Here is a 6,000-nt window from a genome sequence, read left to right as displayed (position 1 = left end):
CTAATCATAAGGTGCACCCACTACAAGTAATGTGGGCAATTCATTGGCCATTTATTTTTTTTTTTGCTACTTTCTAATATTTTTTTAAGTATGTTTGACTTCCTTGGCAATAGTAAGTGTAGAGGGAAAAACTCTGCAACTATTTGTAAGCATAGTAATGAGTAACAGGCAGTAAGAATAATAAAAAAAAAAGAAATCTAATACATTCTTATGTTTGACATGTCATACTCAAATGGAGCAGAAAGAAAAAATAAACAAACACATGATTGCTATTAGTGAACAGTGTATGAATAGATGAGCAATATTTCCTCCACATTTTTCATAATGTTCTTTTACCTTGCACCAAAATGTGGTTTTGGAATACCTTTAGGTGAAATATTGTGTAGTGCATGTGTCCCATCTTCCGATGTACATAGTGTGCACACCCACAACCTCAAATAAGTGATCGCAATAGTATTGAAAGGTATGTTTGGTCAGCTTTAAGCAGCTGTGTAATCATACTTTACCAGGATAACTTTCCCAGGATAAATTATCACATACCTTGTAGACTTAAGGCAATAACGCTGATTACAACACATAGTCACTGAATTATGTGACTTCTTCATTTTCAGCCTGGAAAGAACCTGAATCTTCTGGCACAGGAAAACTTGATGTTAAGTAAGTGTTTACTTGATGTTAAGTAAAAAGACAATTCTATGTATGATTGATCTATGACTATGTACATCAAAAAATAAATTAAGCTCATCCACAGCATACTGTATGCTAGTAAAGACTGCATAAAGTGTTTTGCCCTCATTTATTCTTTTCTTCTTCTTTTTTTTTTTTTACTGTGATTTGGTGTCAATTTTTGAGTCATGAGTCAAGAATGAGGACCCTTAAATTCTGTGAAAGTTTGAAAGTGAATTCTGATCACTATTTTACTTTCATGCATGTCATCTTTTGATTCTCTCCAGAGCATTTACTCAAAAAGCTGAAAAGCTAAGAAAAGCATTTACTGTATACGATTATCTCATGTCTGACCGTGAAGCAAATCTGCAGTGTCACATAACAGACCTAGAGGAAGTGGCTAATGGTGTTGACAAGGTCCATAAGGGGGTGAGGATAGCAGGCATTACCGGGGGAGCTGCAGGGGCAGCAGGAGTTGCAGCCGCTGTTGGAGGTATATTACTTGCCCCACTGACCTTGGGGGCTTCTCTGGCAGTGACTGCAGTTGGAGTCGGAGTTGCAGCAGCTGGAGGGGTCACTGGAGCCTCAGCCGCCATCACCAACAAAGTCCATGCCAATATGGACAGGAAAAAGGTGGAAATAATCCTGAAAGATCACTCTACAATGATGGAAGAAATTGAGAAGTGTGTAAAGGTGATTTGCACTAATCTAGAGTTCCTAAAAATATATGACCTGTCTACATTGAGGGGGGTGGACTGGCAAGCAGTGAAGATGGCTAAAATGGCTCACAAAGTTGGAAACAGTGTAAGAGCGATTGGAGACCTCAGCAAGTCCACAGGTCTGATTCAAGGCTTTGCGATAGGCTTAGACATGTACTTTAACAAAGAAGATTCCGGGAAACTGAAGAAAGGTTCAGAGGCCAAATTTGCCAAGCAAATCCGTAAAGTGACAAAGCAGATGCAGACCACCCTTGATGAGCTGATGAAGTTTCATAGAATCCTGGAATCTGAAATAATGTAACATTTTTACACATATAGTGGATATTTGGATCATTTGGAGATTTATTATTCTTAAAGTGTGAGGTTTTTGAAAGTCAGAGAGCAATGTAACTTAAATCTAAAGTGCATTTCTTCTAAACGAACTTCTGAAGAGGTATGGTGTAGACAGAGTCTGTGTTGTGTATTTTGTATTGTGGATTTAGCCAGTCTTCTTCTTATTATGAAAGTGTATATTTTAATATAGAATAGTGTAATAGAATAGTGCATAGTGTAAATGAAGTCTGAATTGGATTGCAGATATATTACTGATAATCTTTAGAAAAAAAAGCCTGTACTATTTCCTGTAACTGATTAAGAAGATCAATAAACATAGCTCTTTAAAGAAGTGTCTGTCTGAATATCTCATTCATTAATAGATGTATTTAATTAACAGATTTTTTTTTTTTGCCATGCCTGAGTCATGGGATGGAAAATCATTAACTTCTGAATGTTTTCATTACAGCACTTGAGTAACTATAAATTTTTGTGTATTATGCATGTTGACATAGCTACTGTACTAGTTCCTGTAGCTTCATATAGTTGAAAGGGGCCTTTCTCAAACATGTGTTCACTGTGGCTGGGTGCATTATCCTTCTGAAAGAGTTCAATGATATCAGATAATGCAAGTGCATACTGGTTACTGGAATATTGGTTAGCATAGGAACTCTTACCAGTCTGCACCAACACCAGCAGGGTGTGATGTTGTGACACATTTCTCCCATATCATCAATAAAATAGTCTGTTACTTAGACAGATTATTAGACTTCTAGACTTGTTCATACAGATATTCACTACTGCTGACTGGGAGCACTCCACAAGCCTTGCCATCTCAGAAATGCTTTACAATTTTTGTCTGGCGTAACAATTCAGCCCTTGTCAAAATCACTCCATCTGGCCGTTTTATCCATGTGCACACCATGTTGCTTACCTCCACAGAGACCTGGAGATGTTCCATTGTTATGAGAAAATCAATCTTATTTGTTTTACAAGTGGATATGATTTATATTCTTACTGAATATTTAAGTGAATTTTTTAATTGATACAAGAATTGGTCCATTTTTTTTTTTTTGTCCCGAGATATTGCTGACTCAGCAGTCTTAGCATGGAGATTTTCAAAAGCATTTAATTTGTTTTTGTTTTTGAGCTATTTCCTAAGTTAGGAAATTACTCTTTTAAGTCAATTCTTAAAATATAATGTTTTGGTACAGATGACTTTAATTTGCTTCTTGGAATTTGACTCAAAATGCCTTTAATATACTGCCCTGATATTATTTATTTCAAATAATAAATTAAAAAAAATTGTGTTTTTCTTCCATCTTTTAGAATACCAAAAGTGCACAAATCTGTACAGAAATAAATGCTATTCAGCAAATTGAACACACAGGGTTAAGTTTTCCAGGTTGACAGCAAAATATGTCACCATTTTAACTTTTTTTTGGTGTTTTCGCACACACACAAAAAAAACATTTTTTAGACTTTGACTCATTCTAGTAAATTAATATTCTCTACACAGAGGTTTATCTATACCAAACTTTTCATTTGAAACCCACAATGTAAAAATTTTTTGAAGCTGTAAAAGTTTTGACCAAAGCATGACACATAGCCACCAGATATTTGAGCAAAGACAACGTTTGTGATACAACTACATGATCACGTGATACTTTTGAGCTAAACAGCAGTTGCTGCAAGTTGTTAATATTTGTTTAGAGGGGTTTTTTTTGGAAAAAAGAAAAGGATATTTTGTGTTAATAAGAAAATAATAATAAACTAGTGGGTTTGCAATATGTTTTACAACTTAGCCAACATATTATTGATCATAAATTGTAACACAGAGTTACAGTAGTTGCACATTATTCTGACGTAAGACTTAAGGAATTACATTGCTATTGTTGCTGGCTGTGACCATCAAACATGAAAAAGGGAATTAAGTTTAACCTTATAGAGGAAAAAGTTTGTTTGTTTGTTTGTATCAAGGTTTATTGCCATATCAACTTCCCAGGCTATTTCATGGCAGATAGATATCAAACATTAAACTATAGAGGAAAAGTTATTCTACTAACATTTGCATGAATTTGCATTTGTACGACTTACAATATTTCGGTTAATAAAAAGTTATGGCCACTTTTGCATTACTTTCAGCAAAGCCCTCATACAACCAATGTGATCAAGGTAAAATTAGCAATACATTTCTTTCACGGATTCTATTTGAAATGTTTAAGGGATATCTTCTATAGAAAATCTAGTCATAGTTTTAATGTTTTTTCTCCAACCTAATGTAATAGCATTGTGTTGCTATGGCCTGGTTATTCACTACCATTAACTGGAGTAATCGTGCATTCTAAAATAAACACAATTTTAAGACTATAATGTCAGCATTGTATAATTGTAAAAAATAGTGGACATGCATGAAGAGGAAAGTAACACATTTGATGTGCTTTCATTAGAGGTCTACTGTCAATTTTGAGCATATTTAAATGGGAATACTTTTGCTTTCACTTAAGTAATACAATTTGTGGGTATTTATAATGGCTTTAACTACCAAAAAATTACCTTCCAAAAGCTGGTGGATTATCCTCTGTAACTAGGAACCGTTGCATAACAACCAAGAAAAAAGAAAAACAATACTAGCTCCTATAACAACTCTAATGCCAAGAATCAGTGATAAAAATGATTTCTTTAAAATTTAGCATAAAGCAAAAACTTTATGAATTATCAGCTTATATAAATTAAGCCAGAGAAAGTCCTTCAAAACAAAAATACCCATGCAATGTGCCTTGATAATAATTAGCTGATTAAATAAGGTGTGACTGGACTGGAATGAAAAACCTGCTCACACTCAAACCCATTATAGATAACAGGTAACACCCCACCCAACCACACACCCCCCTTTACTGAACACCCTGTGCTTAACAGCCTGCCATGTAGAATTCAAGGTTGTTGATTAAGAATCCAAATTCACCAGATCTCAATCCATAGAATGCACTGTACAAATTCCTACCTCAATCCACAGCACTTACTGCTAACATCTCCAGTACCAAACACCACAGCACACCCCTAGAGGTCTTGAGCCCAGAGTCATGCCCGAGCAGCACCTTGGAACTAAGGGGACCCACACAATATTGGGCTTATTGCTTTGAGTGATAATGTTATGGCTGATCAGGGCAATAAAAAGATATAATATTTATAATATTTATGATGCATTAAGGTTTTGGAAACAACCTATACAGTAATTTTTTTCATGTCTTGGGCTAGGTCATTTTTTAAAATGTATTTATTTATTTTTTTATTTTTTTATTTTTTTTGTATGCATTTTGTTAATTATTTATGATAAATGCTAATTAACAAAAAAAAGAGGACTGACAAGTAATTCCACATTTTCTCAGGTATGAATCTCTTCTTTATATTAAAAGAGCATTCAAGTAGCAGAACAGCCTTAATTCAAAGCTGTTAGACAGATTAGACGGCACTCTCGGATCCATGCATTCACTTTTCCACCTTCGCACTTATGGGGCTGTGGGGAGTTCATGTTTTTATCTTCTTTTTTTTATTTGTCAGAAGAAGCAATTGGGGAATATTTAATAATAATCTTAACATGTCTTCTGTTTATATCTGATCCAGGATCATTAAAAAAAAAGTTGGTTTATTCTTTGACGAACTTTCTGCATTCTCCACTTCTGACTGGATCATTCTCAGAGTATTTTATGGTAAGTTAACTTGATTTATTTATTTATTTATTTATTTATTTTAGTAATTTGCGGTGAAAGCAAGCATATTTTATTGTTTAAATTAAATGCTTTGATATGGGGCTGTGAGGTTAGTATTTTTTTCACATTCATTTTTTTCACTGTTTGATTTTTCACACTATTATTAAAAAAACAAGAAAAATGCATCATAGTTGAAAATGCATTCTTTTAAAATATTCAGTATAAGTTGTAAATTCATCACTTACATGTCCTATACATCTGGGGTACCTTTTTATTTAAGGTAAATTAGTCAGAAATATAAACTAAATTCATATTCACGTCACATACTGTACATTATTTTGTGTATTTATGCGGAAAACCACGTTTCGCATTAACTCCGTATGTAGCTATTCGTCATTTACAAAAATGCCTGACATAAATGTCAGTTCCCTTTCGAGCCACGTCATGAAGTGACAGCTTTGGGAATTGCTTTCAGAAATAATTTCAGACGTCTTGAAGACATATCTACTGTAACCAACTCCATAGTTACGACGTCATTGCATCAGAGACACAGCCTCTGACACACATGAAAGTGCTGGGGTTACGGCTAAACA

This window comes from Clarias gariepinus, chromosome 6 (genome assembly GCF_024256425.1).
Source record: "Clarias gariepinus isolate MV-2021 ecotype Netherlands chromosome 6, CGAR_prim_01v2, whole genome shotgun sequence".
NCBI classification, from domain to species: domain Eukaryota; kingdom Metazoa; phylum Chordata; class Actinopteri; order Siluriformes; family Clariidae; genus Clarias; species Clarias gariepinus.
Note: the sequence above shows the minus strand (reverse complement) of the source record.